The 17,500-nt window shown below is 59.7% G+C and overlaps 1 non-coding gene across 1 annotated transcript; it reads left to right on the top strand.

Moving 5' to 3' along the window:
* The first annotated feature begins 13,129 nt into the window (after nt 1-13,129).
* LOC131865950 (5S ribosomal RNA) lies at nt 13,130-13,248 on the top strand. The gene has a single exon (XR_009364585.1). It is a non-coding gene; the product is annotated as a 5S ribosomal RNA (ribosomal RNA).
* The last annotated feature ends 4,252 nt before the right edge of the window (nt 13,249-17,500 follow it).

The following is a 17,500-nucleotide window of genomic DNA, read 5'->3' as shown; positions in this document are numbered from 1 at the left end:
CACTCAGAGACATCCATTTCCCAGGCATATGCCCCCTACGCACTTTTGGTGGTGCACCCCGCACGAACAATCCCGCCTCGACCAGCCTGAACAATTCCCCTCTCGAAGGAAGGCCTCGGCCTTAATCGTCCACGACAAACAGCTCGACGAGGCATGAAGCACCCACGGGAGCCGGAGCATGACGATGCAGAGTCTCGGTTCACAGGAGCCTGGGAAGAACATCCCGTACGGAACCCTTTACCCGAAAACATCCGAACCGCACATGCTCGCGACAGTCCTGCCGTTAGAGAATGCACCGTGCACGCGACCGAGTAAGGCCACTCAGAGACATCCATTTCCCAGGTATATGCCCCCTACGCACTTTTGGTGGCGCAACTCGCACGAACAGTCCCACCTCGACCCCGTAAACAAGCTTTTTTGCCTCGAAGAGTTCGTCGGAGACGAAGAAGCAACCTTCAGTGCAAACGTAGCACTCTTTTGTGCAACCGCCCAAACAACGCCCCCTCTACCCTCTGTCGAAACACTCGGCATTGCTGCTCCCTAAGGTGAGCTTCTCCTCATAGGCAATTCCGCTCTTATCCGGTCACGTTTGTGTGCCCGAATTTCGCAAGGCAACCTCCATGGGACATGGAAAAGACTCGAGAAGAGAGCTCGCTCACGGGAGAGAGAAGCCAAGGAGACCACGAGAGTGCTGAGAGTGGGACAGCGCTGAATAGGCGGGAGAAGCCTGCGCGTATAAACGGAGATATATATCCAATTGCAACGAAGGAACGTGCCAAAGATCGAGAACAATGGCAGAAATGCTAGTAACGTGCACTTCGGGACCAACGCATCACCGGAAGACAACCGCCAAACATCGAAAGAGTCGCGATGCTCCGCAACCTACGTGCAAAGCGGTCGCACACCGGGTAAGGGAGTGAGAGCCCCAAACATAGCTGGGCGAGGCGCTCACTCCGCTCTTTAATATCTCGTTAATACCGCCAAGGAAATGGCACAAGCACACACACACAAGCATCCTCGGAAGAGGACAGTTCGAGTGACAGGTCAAATCCAAGAGTTCCGAAGACTACCTCCAGGAACAATCGGGAACAAGACCGATTACAAGTCGTCGAGTCTGTTACTGGGCGAACACGAGATGCGCACAGGAAATCGATCAGCCCTCACAATGGCCCAAGGCCAGAGATCGGACTGCTACGATTTACCCCAACAATCATCGTGCCACTCTTCGCAGAGAGGTGATAGACGCCAACGAGCCCGCGCATAGCAATCGAGGTGTAAAAAGGGCGTTGAAGGCAGGAAGCCTGGACGAAAGAGGCTACGAGGTCACCTCGAAGCGGTCTAAGAATCGGGCGCACTTGGGGCGACTACCAGTGCCAACCCCTTATCCCGCGGTGCGTCCGACACACAGAAATTTCCAAGGCGGCCAAGGAGCCTCCCCGCATAGCAATCGGGGTGTGAGGTTACGGATGCAGCATTGATAGCAATCGAGGTGTGAGGCGAAGGATGCAGAAGTGAGAGCCGAGGGATGTAGCAGAGATAGCAATCGGGGTGTGTGATGCAGAAGAGATAGCAATCGAGGTGTGCGGTGGGAAGGGCCCAGCAGCCAGAATGCATGAAGCGACGGATGAAGCAGTGATGACAACCGGGCTGTGAGGAGAGGAGGGATGCAGCCAAGAAAGCAATCAGGGCTCGAGGCAAGGGATGCATCAAGGATAGCAATCATGTTGTGAGGCGAGATTCCAAAGGCTAAACGTGAGAGGCTGCAGGGTCGACTCAGAGAGGTCTATGCATGTGAGAGGCTGAAAGCAAGGTCGACTCGGAGCGGTCTATGCATCGGGCGCGCTTGGGGCGACTACCAGTGCCAACCCCTTATCTCGCGACGCGTCCGACAAAGAGAACGTTCCAAGGCGGCAGAGGAGGTTACCAGCCGAAGGATGCAGTAGCAATAACAGGTATAGTTCCGCGGCGGCCGAGAAGACTCACCGCATAGGAATCGGGATGCGAGGCGAGGGATGCGGCGGGAAGGCCCCGACGGCTAAACGGAAGAGGCTGCAGGGCCGCCTCGGAATGGTCCAAGCATCGGATGCGATTGGGACGACTACCAGTGCCAACCCCTTATCCCGCGATGCGTCCGATACACAGATAGTTCCAAGGCGGCCGAGGAGCCTCACCGCATATCAATCGGGGTGCGAGGCGAGGGATGGGGCGGGAAGGCCCCAACGGCTAGACGGAAGAGGCTTCAGGGCCACCTCGGAATGGTCCAAGCATCGGACGCGCTTGGGGCGACTGCCAGTGCCAACCCCTTATCCCGCGATGCGTCCGATACACAGATGGTTCCAAGGCGGCCGAGGAGCCTCACCGCATAGCAATCGGGGGTGCGAGGCGAGGGATGGGGCGGGAAGGCCCCAACAGCTAGACGGAAGAGGCTTCAGGGCCGCCTAGGAATGGTCCAAGCATCGGACACGCTTGGGGCGACTACCAGTGACAGCCCCCTATCCCGCGATGCGTCCGATACGAAGATGGTTCCAAGGCGGCCGAGGAGCCTCACCGCATAGCAATCGGGGTGCGAGGTGGGGGATGCGGCGAGATGGCCCCAACGGCTAGACGGAAGAGGCCACAGGGCCGCGTCGGAATAGTCCAAGCATCGGACGCGCTTGGGGCGACTACCAGTGACAACCCCTTATCCCGCGATGCGTCCGATACGAAGATAGTTCCAAGGCGGCCGAGGAGCCTCACCGCATAGCAATCGGGGTGCGAGGTGGGGGATGCGGCGAGATGGCCCCAACGGCTAGACGGAAGAGGCTGCAGGGCCGCCTCGGAATAGTCCAAGCATCGGACGCGCTTGGGGCCACTACCAGTGACAACCCCTTATCCCGCAATGCGTCCGATACGAAGATAGTTCCAAGGCGGCCGAAGAGCCTCACCGCATAGCAATCGGGGTGCGAGGTGGGGGATGCGGCGAGATGGCCCCAACGGCTAGACGGAAGAGGCCACAGGGCCGCCTCGGAATAGTCCAAGCATCGGACGCGCTTGGGGCGACTACCAGTGACAACCCCTTATCCCGCGATGCGTCCGATACGAAGATAGTTCCCAGGCGGCCGAGGAGCCTCACCGCATAGCAATCGGGGTGCGAGGCGAGGGATGCGGCGAGATGGCCCCAAAGGCTAGACGGAAGAGGCTGCAGGGCTGCCTCGGAATAGTCCAAGCATCGGACGCGCTTGGGGCGACTACCACTGCCAACCCCTTATCCCGCGATGCGTCCGATACACAGATAGTTCCGAGGCGGCCGAGGAGGTGGGGGATGCAGCGAGATGGCCCCAACGGCTAGACGGAAGAGGCTGCAGGGCCGCCTCGGAATAGTCCAAGCATCGGACGCGCTTGGGGCGACTACCAGTGACAACCCCTTATCCCGCGATGCGTCCGATACACAGATAGTTCCGAGGCGGCCAAGGAGCCTCACCGCATAGCAATCGTGGTGCGAGGTGGGGGATGCGGCGAGATGGCCCCAACGGCTAGACGGAAGAGGCTGCAGGGCCGCCTCGGAATGGTCCAAGCATCGGATGCGCTTGGGGCGACTACCACTGCCAACCCCTTATCCCGCGATGCGTCCGATACACAGATAGTTCCAAGGCGGCCGAGGAGCCTCACAGCATAGCAATCAGGGTGCGAGGCGAGGGATGCGGCGAGAAAGCCCCAACGGCTAGAGGGAAGAGGCTTCAGGTCCGCCTCGGAATGGTCCAAGCATCGGACGCGCTTGGGGCGACTACCAGTGACAACCCCTTATCCCGCGACGCGTCCGATACACAGATAGTTCCAAGGCGGCCGAGGAGCCTCACCGCATAGCAATCGGGGTGCGAGGCGAGGGATGCGGCGAGAAGGACCCAACGGCTACACGGAAGAGGCTTCGGGGCCGCCTCGGAATGGTCCAAGCATCGGACGCGCTTGGGGCGACTACCAGTGACAACCCCTTATCCCGCGACGCGTCCGATACACAGATAGTTCCAAGGCGGCCGAGGAGCCTCACCGCATAGCAATCGGGGTGCGAGGCGAGGGATGCGGCGAGAAGGACCCAACGGCTACACGGAAGAGGCTTCGGGGCCGCCTCGGAATGGTCCAAGCATCGGACGCGCTTGGGGCGACTACCAGTGACAACCCCTTATCCCGCGACGCGTCCGATACACAGATAGTTCCAAGGCGGCCGAGGAGCCTCACCGCATAGCAATCGGGGTGCGAGGCGAGGGATGCGGCGAGAAGGACCCAACGGCTAGACGGAAGAGGCTTCGGGTCCGCCTCGGAATGGTCCAAGCATCGGACGCGCTTGGGGCGACTACCAGTGACAACCCCTTATCCCGCGACGCGTCCGATACACAGATAGTTCCAAGGCGGCCGAGGAGCCTCACCGCATAGCAATCGGGGTGCGAGGCGAGGGATGCGGCGAGAAGGACCCAACGGCTAGACGGAAGAGGCTTCGGGTCCGCCTCGGAATGGTCCAAGCATCGGACGCGCTTGGGGCGACTACCAGTGACAACCCCTTATCCCGCGACGCGTCCGATACACAGATAGTTCCAAGGCGGCCGAGGAGCCTCACCGCATAGCAATCGGGGTGCGAGGCGAGGGATGCGGCGAGAAGGACCCAACGGCTAGACGGAAGAGGCTTCGGGTCCGCCTCGGAATGGTCCAAGCATCGGACGCGCTTGGGGCGACTACCAGTGACAACCCCTTATCCCGCGACGCGTCCGATACACAGATAGTTCCGAGGCGGCCGAGGAGCCTCACCGCATAGCAATCGGGGTGCGAGGCGAAGGATGCGGCGAGAAGGACCCAACGGCTAGACGGAAGAGGCTTCGGGTCCGCCTCGGAATGGTCTAAGCATCGGACGCGCTTGGGGCGACTACCAGTGACAACCCCTTATCCCGCGACGCGTCCGATACACAGATAGTTCCAAGGCGGCCGAGGAGCCTCACCGCATAGCAATCGGGGTGCGAGGCGAGGGATGCGGCGAGAAGGACCCAACGGCTAGACGGAAGAGGCTTCAGGGCCGCCTCGGAATGGTCCAAGCATCGAACGCGCTTGGGGCGACTACCAGTGACAACCCCTTATCCCGCGACGCGTCCGATACACAGATAGTTCCGAGGCGGCCGAGGAGCCTCACCGCATAGCAATCGGGGTGCGAGGCGAGGGATGCGGCGAGAAGGACCCAACGGCTAGACGGAAGAGGCTTCAGGGCCGCCTCGGAATGGTCCAAGCATCGGACGCGCTTGGGGCGACTACCAGTGACAACCCCTTATCCCGCGACGCGTCCGATACACAGATAGTTCCGAGGCGGCCGAGGAGCCTCACCGCATAGCAATCGGGGTGCGAGGCGAGGGATGCGGCGAGAAGGACCCAACGGCTAGACGGAAGAGGCTTCAGGGCCGCCTCGGAATGGTCCAAGCATCGGACGCGCTTGGGGCGACTACCAATGACAACCCCTTATCCCGCGACGCGTCCGATACACAGATAGTTCCGAGGCGGCCGAGGAGCCTCACCGCATAGCAATCGGGGTGCGAGGCGAGGGATGCGGCGAGAAGGACCCAACGGCTAGACGGAAGAGGCTTCAGGGCCGCCTCGGAATGGTCCAAGCATCGGACGCGCTTGGGGCGACTACCAGTGACAACCCCTTATCCCGCGACGCGTCCGATACACAGATAGTTCCGAGGCGGCCGAGGAGCCTCACCGCATAGCAATCGGGGTGCGAGGCGAGGGATGCGGCGAGAAGGACCCAACGGCTAGACGGAAGAGGCTTCAGGGCCGCCTCGGAATGGTCCAAGCATCGGACGCGCTTGGGGCGACTACCGTTGCCAACCCCTTATCCCGCGATGCGTCTGATACACAGATAGTTCCGAGGCGGCCGAGGAGCCTCACCGCATAGCAATCGGGTTGCGAGGCAGATTATTGGGAAGGGAACCCCCTGGGATGCGGCTCAAGCAGTGCCCAAAGGGACTGGAATGCGGAATCACATCGAGAGACCCAAATGCTATACGAGGGCTCAAATCGAATTATCGATTTGGCCACGACATGGACGCATCGGAACGACTACCTTTGCCGAACCACTCGCAATTGCATCCATACCGAAACCAATAGACATTTCCGTTAGAGCCCTCGCATAGCATTCGGGAATCTCGCATGCCCCTCTAAATCGACCAATGCTGGCGCTCAATGAAAATCCGAGCGCTACCACCGTTCGAGCGCCAGCATTGGTCGAGTTAGAGGGGCACGGGGGAGAATGCTCCAGTCAACACCTCCCCTATATAAGTTATTTGTCCGATTCTCGCACAACCGTAGTCTGCCTCGTCGAATCAAACAACGGTCCCAGATTCCGACTTCCGTTCCGTAGAGACCCAAAAGCTAGATGGAGGCTCGCAAGAAAGAGAGTCGGCGCATAGCAATCGGGTTTCTCGAACGTTTAGGGACCGAGCTCACTTGCGGATAGGGCAAAATCCGCCAAGCAACCCAAAAGCTAGACGGGGGCTCGAATCGAATCGCCTAGGCGGCCACAACAACGACGTGTTGGATCGACTACCAGTGCCAAACCATTCAGCAAGACTAGTCTGTGTCGAGGCCGGATAGAGATTCTCAGAGAGCGCCCGCATAGCATTTAGGAGACCTGCCGCGTCCCTCACACTCGACAAATGGTGGTGCACGTTTATAAATCCGAGCGATCCCAACCCTTTCAAGCACCAACATCGGTCGAGATAGAGGGGCACGGAGGGGGCTGCGTGAGACAACACAGTCCCCTATATAAGTTATTTGTCCGATTCTCACACATCCGAAGAATGGTCATCAAATCGGACAACAGCCCAAACTTCCGACTTCCGTCCCAGAAAGCCCAAGAGCTATCTAAAACGTTCATGGCCGGAACTCGATCGCGGCTATACCAGTCCGCCAAGCAACCCAAAAGCTAGACTGGAGCTCTAGTCGAATCACCTCTGTGGCCATTGCAAGGACGTGTTGGAGCGACTACCATTGCCGAACCATTCCGCAGGTCGAGTCCATACCAAGGCCGCATAGAGATTCACGATGAGCTCCTGCATAGCAATCAGGAGACTTGCCGTGTCCATCACAATCGATAAATCCTGGTGCAAGATTTTTGCATCCGAGCGCTCCAACCAGTCGAGCACCAGCATCAATCGACATAAACGGGCACGGGGGGAGGATGCTCGAGAACACTACCTCCCCTATATAAGTTATTTGTCCGATTCTCAAGCAGCCGAAGTCTGGTCATCGAATCGGGTCAAAGACCACAACTTCCGACTTTACCCACAATGCAAGTCATCGAATCGAACATCGGCCCCCGAGTCGGACTCCATGCGTATGTCAGGTCATCGGACCCAAATTCCGCCTTCCTGCGCATGGCGGGCCATCAATATCAACTCGGTCATCGGACCCAAACTCCGCCTTTTTGCGTATGGCACGCCTTCAAATCGGTCATCGGACCCAAATTCCGCCTTCCTGTGCATGGCGGGCCATCAACATCAACTCGGTCATCGGACCCAAATTCCGCCTTTCTGCGCATGGCACGCCATCAACTCGGTCATCGGACCCAAATTCCGCCTTCCTGCGCATGGCAGGTCATCGGACACAAATTCAGACCTCGCCAATATGCCTACGTATCGAATCGGTCATCGGACCCAACTTCCGACTTCATCCATACTGTAGGGTCTTTGAGGTTGGCGCGGTGCGCTCAACCCAGGGAGTCGACCCATCGAAGCATACACCTCCCCTATATAAGCTATTTGTCCGATTCCCACACCTGTGTAGTTTGCACCTCTGACCAGGACATCGACCCCAACTTCCGAACTCGACTGCAACGACGGCACCAGCGCCTTGGTGCGCACCTTGCGACGCACAGTCCCAACATTCGCCTTCCTGCACATGGCAGGTCATCGGACCCAAATTCCGACCTCGCGAGTATGCCTACATATCGAATCGGTCATCGGACCCAACTTCCGACTTCATCCATACCGTAGGGTCTTTGAGGTTGGCGCGGTGCGCTCAACCCGGGGAGTCGACCCAACGAAGCATACACCTCCCCTATATAAGCTATTTGTCCGATTCCCACACCTGTGTAGTTTGCACCTCCGATCAAGACATCGACCCCAACTTCCGAACTCGCCTCCAACGACCGAACCAGCGCCTTGGTGCGCACCTTGCAACGCACAGTGCCAACATTCGCCTTCCTGCACGTGGCAGGTCATCGGACCCAAATTCCGACCTCGCGAGTATGCCTACATATCGAATCGGTCATCGGACCCAACTTCCGACTTCATCCATACCGTAGGGTCTTTGAGGTTGGCGCGGTGCGCTCAACCCGGGGAGTCGACCCAACGAAGCATACACCTCCCCTATATAAGCTATTTGTCCGATTCCCACACCTGTGTAGCTTGCACCTCCGATCAGGACATCGACCCCAACTTCCGAACTCGACTAAAAAGACCGCACCAGCGCCTTGGTGTGCACCTTGCAACGCACAGTGTCAACATTCGCCTTCCTGCACATGGCAGGTCATCGGACCCAAATTCCGACCTCATGAGCATACCTACTAATCGAATTGGTCATCGGACCCAACTTCCGACTTCATCCATACCGTAGGGTCTTTGAGGTTGGCGCGGTGCGCTCAACCTGGGGAGTCGACCCATCGAAGCATACACCTCCCCTATATAAGCTATTTGTCCGATTCCGACACCTGTGTAGTTTGCACCTCCGCTCAGGACATCGACCCCAACTTCCGAACTCGCCTGCAACGACCGAACCAGCGCCTTGGTGCGCACCAAAAGTGCGCACTTTTGGAGGGCACTTTTGTGCGCTCCAAAGGTGCGCACTTTTGGAGGGCACTTTTCTGCGCTCCAAAGGTGCGCACTTTTGGAGGGCACTTTTTGGAGGGCACTTTTCTGCGCTCCAAAGGTGCGCACTTTTGGAGGGCACTTTTTGGAGGGCACTTTTCTGCGCTCCAAAGGTGCGCACTTTTGGAGGGCACTTTTTGGAGGGCACTTTTCTGCGCTCCAAAGGTGCGCACTTTTGGAGGGCACTTTTTGGAGGGCACTTTTCTGCGCTCCAAAGGTGCGCACTTTTGGAGGGCACTTTTTGGAGGGCACTTTTCTGCGCTCCAAAGGTGCGCACTTTTGGAGGGCACTTTTCTGCGCTCCAAAGGTGCGCACTTTTGGAGGGCACTTTTTGGAGGGCACTTTTCTGCGCTCCAAAGGTGCGCACTTTTGGAGGGCACTTTTTGGAGGGCACTTTTCTGCGCTCCAAAGGTGCGCACTTTTGGAGGGCACTTTTTGGAGGGCACTTTTCTGCGCTCCAAAGGTGCGCACTTTTGGAGGGCACTTTTGTGCACTCCAAAGGTGCGCACTTTTGGAGGGCACTTTTCCTGTGCTCCAAAGGTGCACACCTAGGTGAGCACCTTCGACCACACCTTGTAGCACACCAAACTCTGACTTTCGACTTCATCCGCAATGCAGGGTCTTTGAGGTTGGCGCAATGCGCACAACCAGGGGAGTCGACCCATCAAACCCAACACCTCCCCTATATAAGCTATTTGTCTGATTCTCATACATGCGTAGCCTGCAGGAGCAATTAGGACATCGACCCCAACTTTCGGCTTCTAAACGAAAACAAGGTCTTTGAGGTTGGTGTAATGCGAACAACTAGGGGAGTCAACCCATCAAACCCAACACCTCCCCTATATAAGCTATTTGTCTGATTCTCATACATGTGTAGTCTACAGGAGCAATTAGGACATCGACCCCAACTTTTGACTTCTTAACGAAAACAAGGTCTTTGAGGTTGACGTAATGCGCACAACCAGGGGAGTCGACCCATCAAACCCAACACCTCCCCTATATAAGCTATTTGTCCGATTCTCATACATGTGTAGCCTGCAGGAGCCATTAGGACATTGACCCCAACTTTTGACTTCTTAACGAAAACAAGGTCTTTGAGGTTGGCGTAATGCGCACAACCAAGGGAGTTGACCCATCAAACCCAACACCTCCCCTATATAAGCTATTTGTCTGATTCTCATACATGTGTAGCCTGCAACAACGATTAGGACATCCACCCCAACTTCTGAATTCGTCTGCGTTGACCGCACCAAAGGTGCACGCCTTGGTGCTCACCAAAATCCGACTTCCGACTTCTTCTGCTATGCGGGGTCTTTGAGGTTGGCGCAGTGCGCACAACCAGGGGAGTCAACCCACCGAATGCAACACCTCCCCTATATAAGCTATTTGTCTGATTCTCATACATGCGTAGACTGCAGCAATGATTAGGACATCCACCCCAACTTTTGACTTCTTAAACAAGACAGGGTCTTTGAAGTTGGTGCAGTGCACACAACCAGGGGAGTCGACCCATCAAACGCAACACCTCCCCTATATAAAGCTATTTGTCCGATTCTCATACGTGTAGTCTGCAGCAGCGATTAGGACATCGACCCCAACTTCCGAATTCGTTTGCATTGACCGCACCAAAGGTGCACGCCTTGGTGTGCACCCTGGAGTGCACTTTGGTGCTCACCTCGGTGCACACTTTGGTGTGCACCTCGGTGTGCACCAAAGGTGCGCACCTTGGAGCGCACCAAAGGTGTACACTTTGGAGCGCACCACATAGGGTCTTTGAGAGGTTGGCGCAGTGCGCACACCAAGGTGGGTGTTGAGGTGCGTGCCGAGGTGGGTGGGTGCTAGGGTGCGCTCCATGGTGGGTGCCAGGGTGGGTGCGTGCTAGGGTGGATTCCAAAGAGGGTCATAGGGTGGGTGCCAAGGTGGGTTGGTGATATAGTGGGTTCAAAGGTGGGTACTAGGGTGGGTTCCAAGGTGGGTCACAAGTTGGGTGCCAGGATGCGTGGGTGTTAGGTTGGGTGCCAAGGTGGGCTCCTGCGTGGGTGGGTGCTAGGGTGGGTTTCAAGGTGGACGCGAGGGCGGGTGCCAAGGTGGGTAACAAGTTGGGTGTTAGGATGGGTGAGTGCTAGAGTGGGTGCCAAGGTGGGTGGGTGCTAAGGTGGATGCCAAGGTGGTTCACAGGGTGGGTGGGTTCTAGGGTGAGTTCCAAGGTGGGTCACAGGTTCAGTGCTAGGGTGGGTGTCAAGGCGGGTGTCGAGGTGCCTGGGTGCTAGGGTGTGGATGCCAATGTGGGTCATAGGGTGGGTACTAGGGTGGGCTGCAATGTGGGTGCCAAGGTGGGTAACATGCTCGGTGGGTTCTAAATTGGGTGCCAGGGTGGGTGTGCACCCACCTTGCCCGAGGTGGGTGCCAAGGTGCCAGTGTGGGTGGGTGCTAAGGTGGATGCCAAGGTGGGTGAGAAGGTGGGTGATAGGTTGAGTGGTAGGATGGGTGGGTGCCAAGATGGGTCACAGGGTGGGTGCAAGGGTGGGTAGGTGCTAGGGTTGGTGTCAGGGTGGGTGGGTGCTAGGTTGGGTTCCAAGGTGGGTGCGAGGGTGAGTGTCAAGGTGGGTCACAGGTTAGGTGCTAGGATGGGTGAGTGCTAGGGTGCAAAGGTGCCAGGGTGGGTGCTAGGATGGGTCGATGCTAGGGTGAGTGGCAAGGTGGGTCCACAAGTGTCAAGGTGGGTGCCGAGGTGGGTGCCAAGTCGGCGACTGCTATGGTGGATGCCAAGGTGGGTCACGGGGTGGGTGCCAAGTTGCTAGGTTGGGTTCCAAGGTGGGTGCCAACGTGGGTGCTAGGGTGCGTGGGTTAAAGGGTGTGTCACAACGTGGGTGCCAGGATGGGTGCGCACCCACACTGGCCAAGACGGGTGCGGGTGCAAGGTTGGGTTCCAAGCCCGGTCACAGGCTGGGTGCTAGGATGGGTGGGTGCCAAGGTGGGCACCAGGGTGGGTGCACCCACCCTGGCCAAGGTGGGTCACGGGGTGGGTCCTAGGGTGGGTAACGGGGTGGGTACTAAGGTGCGTGCCAAGGTGGGTCATAGGGTGGGTGCCAAGGTGGGCACCAGGGTGGGTGTGCACCAACCCTAGCCAGGGTAGGTCACGGGGTGGTTGTCGGGGTGGGCGTCAAGGAGCCAAGGTGGGTGGCAAGTAGCCAAGTTGCGTGCCAAGGTGGGTGTCGGGGTGGGTGCCAAGGATCCAAGGTGGGTGCCAAGGAACCAAGGTGGGTGTCTGGGTGGGTGCCGAGGTGGGAGCCAGGGTGGGTCCCAAGGTGAGTGCAAAGGTGGGTGCCAGGGTCAAGGTGAGTGCCAATGTGGGTTCCAAGGTGCCAGGGTCAGGGTGAGTGCCAATGTGGGTTCAAAGGTGCTAAGTTGGGTGCGAGGTTGGGTGCGAGGGTGGGTGGGTGCCAAGGTGTGCTAGGTGGAAGCCCGGGTGGGTCGGCATCCCATGGGTGTCGAGTTGGGTGCCTGATGGGTGCTTCTTGTCAAGTTTTAGTCGTCGGGACTCATTTCGAGCCTTAGAGGTCGTTTCTTGTCCGGTTGCCCTGTCTTCGACCTGGGAACCCAATTTTGGTCCTCGGGTCCCATTTTTTTTTGTCTCGCATCCCACTTTTGGCCTGTGGCCTTTTCGGGGTCGATTCTCGTTTTGGGCATCAGAGCATGTTTCTTCTCCTAAAACCCAATATTTGTTTATTAAGTCTCGGAACACATTTTTGTTCTCGTGGACCCATCATGGGTCTTGGAACGCATTTGTGGTCCTTGGGTCCCATTTTGCATCCCGAAACTTGTGTTTTGGTGCTTGATCCCTATTTTGGGTGCCCACCTTGCACCAAGTGCGCACCCGGGGCAAACCGAGCGCCTTGGTGCACCGGGGCAAGATCGAGCGTGCACCCGAGGCGCCCCGAACATGCACCAAGGTGCACTCGGCCCACATGTGAGCGCAGGTCGTTGCGCCCGAGGTGGTGTGTGGGCACCGCGTTGCAGACGGGACACTGCACGCACACGACGCCCCCTCCAGGTGCACGCACGTAGGCCGGGCCGGGTGCACACCCGACGCCCTAGCAAGGTGCGCGCACCCGGGCAGGGCTCACACTTGGCGAACGGGGCGCACTTCGCGAGGGAGGGTGTGCACCTCGACGGGGGTGGGTGGCCGGGGTGGATTCGCACGTGGGTCGCGGTTTGCTAAGTACACACTGCGACAAGCTCATAACGGGTGCGATCATACCAGCGTTAGTGCACCGGATCCCATCAGAACTCCGCAGTTAAGCGCGCTTGGGCCGGAGTAGTACTGGGATGGGTGACCTCCCGGGAAGTCCCGGTGTTGCACCCTTTTTTAGTTTTTCGCCGGGCGTCGCAATGCTATTTGAATAAACCTTTTGCCCGTTTGCGTTCTCGTCGGGGCCGGGCCGGGCCGGGGTGCGCTGCCCGCACTACCGCGCGCGCGGGGGGCGACACCGAGCGCGCACCCGAGGCGCCCCGAGCACACAGGCCACGGTGCAACCCGGGCGTTGTGCGCGCACCCCGGTGCGCCCGAGGTGCTGCGCGCGCACCCAGGTGAAATCGGTGTGCACCTCGGCCAGTGCGCGCTCGGTCGAGTCGCGCACGTTGGCCAAGGTGCACGGTGATGTTTCTTACTCTAAGGTTCCGCACCAGACGCCCGGGACAGGTGAGCGAAGCTGGGCGGGGCCGGGTGCGCGGCCGGGGCAGGTGCACGCAGCTGGAGAGAGCTTTGGAGCACACTTCGGAGCGCACCAATGATGCGCTCCATTCAAAAGTTTCCTGAAAAGGCAAAAAAAGTTGAGATTATAGAATTTCCCACTTGAGAGATTGTAAAAAAAAAAAATTTAAAATGAAGGAAACGCGGGTGCCAAGGTGTGCGCAGCCCAGCCCACCCTGGCGAAGGTGCACGCAAGGTGCGCACCCGAGGCAAACCGGACAATTAACCCAACTTTCGACTTCGCGCGCACCTTGGAGCGCACTTCGGAGCGCTCCTTGGTGCGCACCAATCTTGGGCACCTCGGAGTGCACCATGGCGCCCACCAAGGTGCGCACCCGGGGCAAACCGAGCTCCGACTTCGTGCGCACCTTGGAGCGCACGAAAGGTGCGCACCATGGCGCCCACCAAGGTGCGCAGCCCAGCCAAGGCGTGCGCATCAAGGTGCGCACCCTGGCGAAGGTGCGCACCCGGGGCAAACCGAGCTCCGACTTCGTGCGCACCTTGGAGCGCACAAAAGGTGCGCAACCCAGCCAAGGTGTGCGCACCCCGGTCAAACCGAGCTCCGAATCGTGCGCACCAGAGGTGCACGCCATCGTGCGCACCTTGGAGCACACTTCGGAGCCCTCCTTGGTGCGCGCCGATGTTGCGCACCTCGGAGCGCACCCGGGGAAAACAATGCAATTAACCCGACTTTCGACTTCGTGGGCACCTCGGAGCGCTCTCGGGTTCGCACCTCGGAGCACACCGAGGTGCGCACCTTTGATGCGCTGCCTTCACCAATTTCCAGAAAAGGCAAGAAAACATTGAGAAGGTGTGCGCACCGAGGTGCCCACCCTGGCGAAGGTGCACGCGAGGTGCGCACCCGGGGCAAACCGGGCTCCGACTTCGTGCACGCCGCACCTTGGAGCACACTTCGGAGCGCTCCTTGGTGCGCACCAGGGCGCGCAACCCAGCCGAGGTGCCCACCCCGGTGAAGGTGCACGCGAGGTGCGCACCCGGGGCAAACCGGGCTCCGACTTCGTGCACGCCATGGTGCCCACCGCGGCGAAGGTGCACGCGAGGTGCGCACCCGGGGCAAACCGGGCTCCGACTTCGTGCACGCCGCACCTTGGAGCACACTTCGGAGCGCTCCTTGGTGCGCACCATGGTGCCCACCAGGGCGCGCAACCCCGCCGAAGGTGCACGCGAGGTGCGCACCCGGGGCAAACCGGGCTCCGACTTCGTGCACGCCGCACCTTGGAGCACACTTCGGAGCGCTCCTTGGTGCGCACCATGGTGCCCACCAGGGCGCGCAACCCCGCCGAAGGTGCACGCGAGGTGCGCACCCGGGGCAAACCGGGCTCCGACTTCGTGCACGCCATGGTGCGCACCGCGGCGAAGGTGCGCACCCGGGGCAAACCGGGCTCCGACTTCGTGCACGCCGCACCTTGGAGCACACTTCGGAGCGCTCCTTGGTGCGCACCAGGGCGCGCAACCCAGCCGAGGTGCCCACCCCGGCGAAGGTGCACGCGAGGTGCGTACCCGGGGCAAACCGGGCTCCGACTTCGTGCACGCCGCACCTTGGAGCACACTTCGGAGCGCTCCTTGGTGCGCACCATGGTGCCCACCAGGCCGCGCAACCCAGCCAAGGTGTGCGCACCAAGGTGCACGCGAGGTGCGCACCCGGGGCAAACCGGGGTCCGACTTCGTGCACGCCGCACCTTGGAGCACACATCGGGGCGCTCCCGGGTTCGCACCGGCGTTGCGCACCGTGGTGGGCACCTCGGAGCACACCAAGGTGGGCAGCGAGGTGCGCACCTTTGATGCGATGCCTTCACTAATTTCCATAAAAGGCAAAAAAAAAACGAGATTTTAAAATTTCCGTTTTGAAAGATAGTGAGAAAAAGGGAATGCTGGTGCCATCTTGAGCCCGCCCTGGTGCGCAGCCCAGCCAAGGTGTGCGCACCAAGGTGCCCACCCTGGCGAAGGTGCGCGCCCGGGCAATTAACCCAACTTCCAACTTCGCGCGCGCCAGGGTGGGAGCGCACCCAACAACCGGGCCTGGGAAGAGCCAATGCGAGAAACCCCACCAAACGCTCTGACAAAAAAAGAGGGGGCGCTCCAGTAACCCCGCTTCGGAGCGCACCCTGGGCAAACCCAGCCAAGGTGCCCACCCCGGCCAAGGTGCAGGCGAGGTGCGCACCCGGGGCAAACCGGGCTCCGACAACGTGCACGCCGCACCTTGGAGCACACTTCGTAGCGCTCCCGGGTGCGCACCTCAGAGCACACCAAGGTGGGCAGCGAGGTGCGCACCTTTGATGCGCTGCCTTCACTAATTTCCAGAAAAGGCAAAAAAAAAAGGAGATTTTAAAATTTCCGTTTTGAAAGATAGTGAAAAAAACGGAACGCGCGTGCCATCTTGAGCCCGCCCTGGTGCGCAGCCCAGGTAAGGTGCCCACCCTGGCAAAGGTGCGCACCCGGGCAATTAACCCTACTTCCGACTTCGTGCGCGCCAGGGTGGCAACCGGGCCTCGGAAGAGCCAATGCGAGAAACCCCACCAAACGCTCCGACAAAAAAAGAGGCGGCGCTCCAATAACCCCGCTTCGGAGCGCAGCCGGGGCAAACCCAGCCAAGGTGCCCACCCCGACGAAGGTGCACGCGAGGTGCGCACCCGGGGCAAACCGGGCTCCGACAACGTGCACGCAGCACCTTGGAGCACACTTCGAAGCACTCCCGGGTGCCCACCGGCGTTGCGCACCGTGGTGGGCAGCGAGGTGCGCACCTTTGATGCGCTGCCTTCACTAATTTCCAGAAAAAGGCAAAAAAAAATGAGATTTTAAAATTTCCGTTTTGAAAGATAGTGAAAAAAAAGGAACGCGGGTGCCATCTTGAGCCCGCCCTGGTGCGCAGCCCAGGCAAGGCATGCGCACCAAGGTGCCCACCCGAGGTGCACACCCGGGGCAAACCGGGCTCCGACTTCGTGCAGGCCGCACCTTGGAGCACACTTCGGAGCGCTCCTTGGTGCGCACCATGGTGCCCACCAGGGCGCGCAACCCAGCCAAGGTCTGCACACCAAGGTGCCCACCCCGGCGAAGGTGCACGCGAGGTGCGCACCCGGGGCAAACCGGGCTCCGACTTCGTGCACGCCATGGTGCCCACCGCGGCGAAGGTGCACGCGAGGTGCGCACCCGGGGCAAACCGGGCTCCGACTTCGTGCACGCCGCACCTTGGAGCACACTTCGGAGCGCTCCTTGGTGCGCACCATGGTGCCCACCAGGGCGCGCAACCCAGCCAAGGTGTGCGCACCAAGGTGCACGCGAGGTGCGCACCCGGGGCAAACCGGGGTCCGACTTCGTGCACGCCGCACCTTGGAGCACACATCGGAGCGCTCCCAGGTTCGCACCAGCGTTGCGCACCTTTGATGCGCTGCCTTCACTAATTTCCAGAAAAGGCAAAAAAAAACGAGATTTTAAAATTTCCGTTCTGAAAGATAGTGAAAAAAACGGAACGCGGGTGCCATCTTGAGCCCTTCCTGGTGCGCAGCCCAGGCAAGTTGTGCGCACCAAGGTGCCCACCCTGGCGGAGGTGCGCGCCCGGGGCAATCCGGGCTCCGACTTCGTGCACTGCATGGTGCCCACCAAGGCGCGCAACCCAGCCAAGGTGCCCACCGCAGCGAAGGTGCACGCGAGGTGCGCACCCGAGGTGCACACCCGGGGCAAACCGGGCTCCGACTTCGTGCACGCCGCACCTTGGAGCACACTTCAGAGCGCTCCTTGGTGCGCACCAGGGCGCGCAACCCAACCAAGGTCTGCACACCAAGGTGCTCACCCCGGCGAAGGTGCACGCGAGGTGCGCACCCGGGGCAAACCGGGCTCGGACTTCGTG

Source organism: Cryptomeria japonica, unplaced genomic scaffold (assembly GCF_030272615.1).
Source record: "Cryptomeria japonica unplaced genomic scaffold, Sugi_1.0 HiC_scaffold_127, whole genome shotgun sequence".
Taxonomy (NCBI): domain Eukaryota; kingdom Viridiplantae; phylum Streptophyta; class Pinopsida; order Cupressales; family Cupressaceae; genus Cryptomeria; species Cryptomeria japonica.
This window is presented reverse-complemented; position numbering and strand designations above follow the sequence as displayed.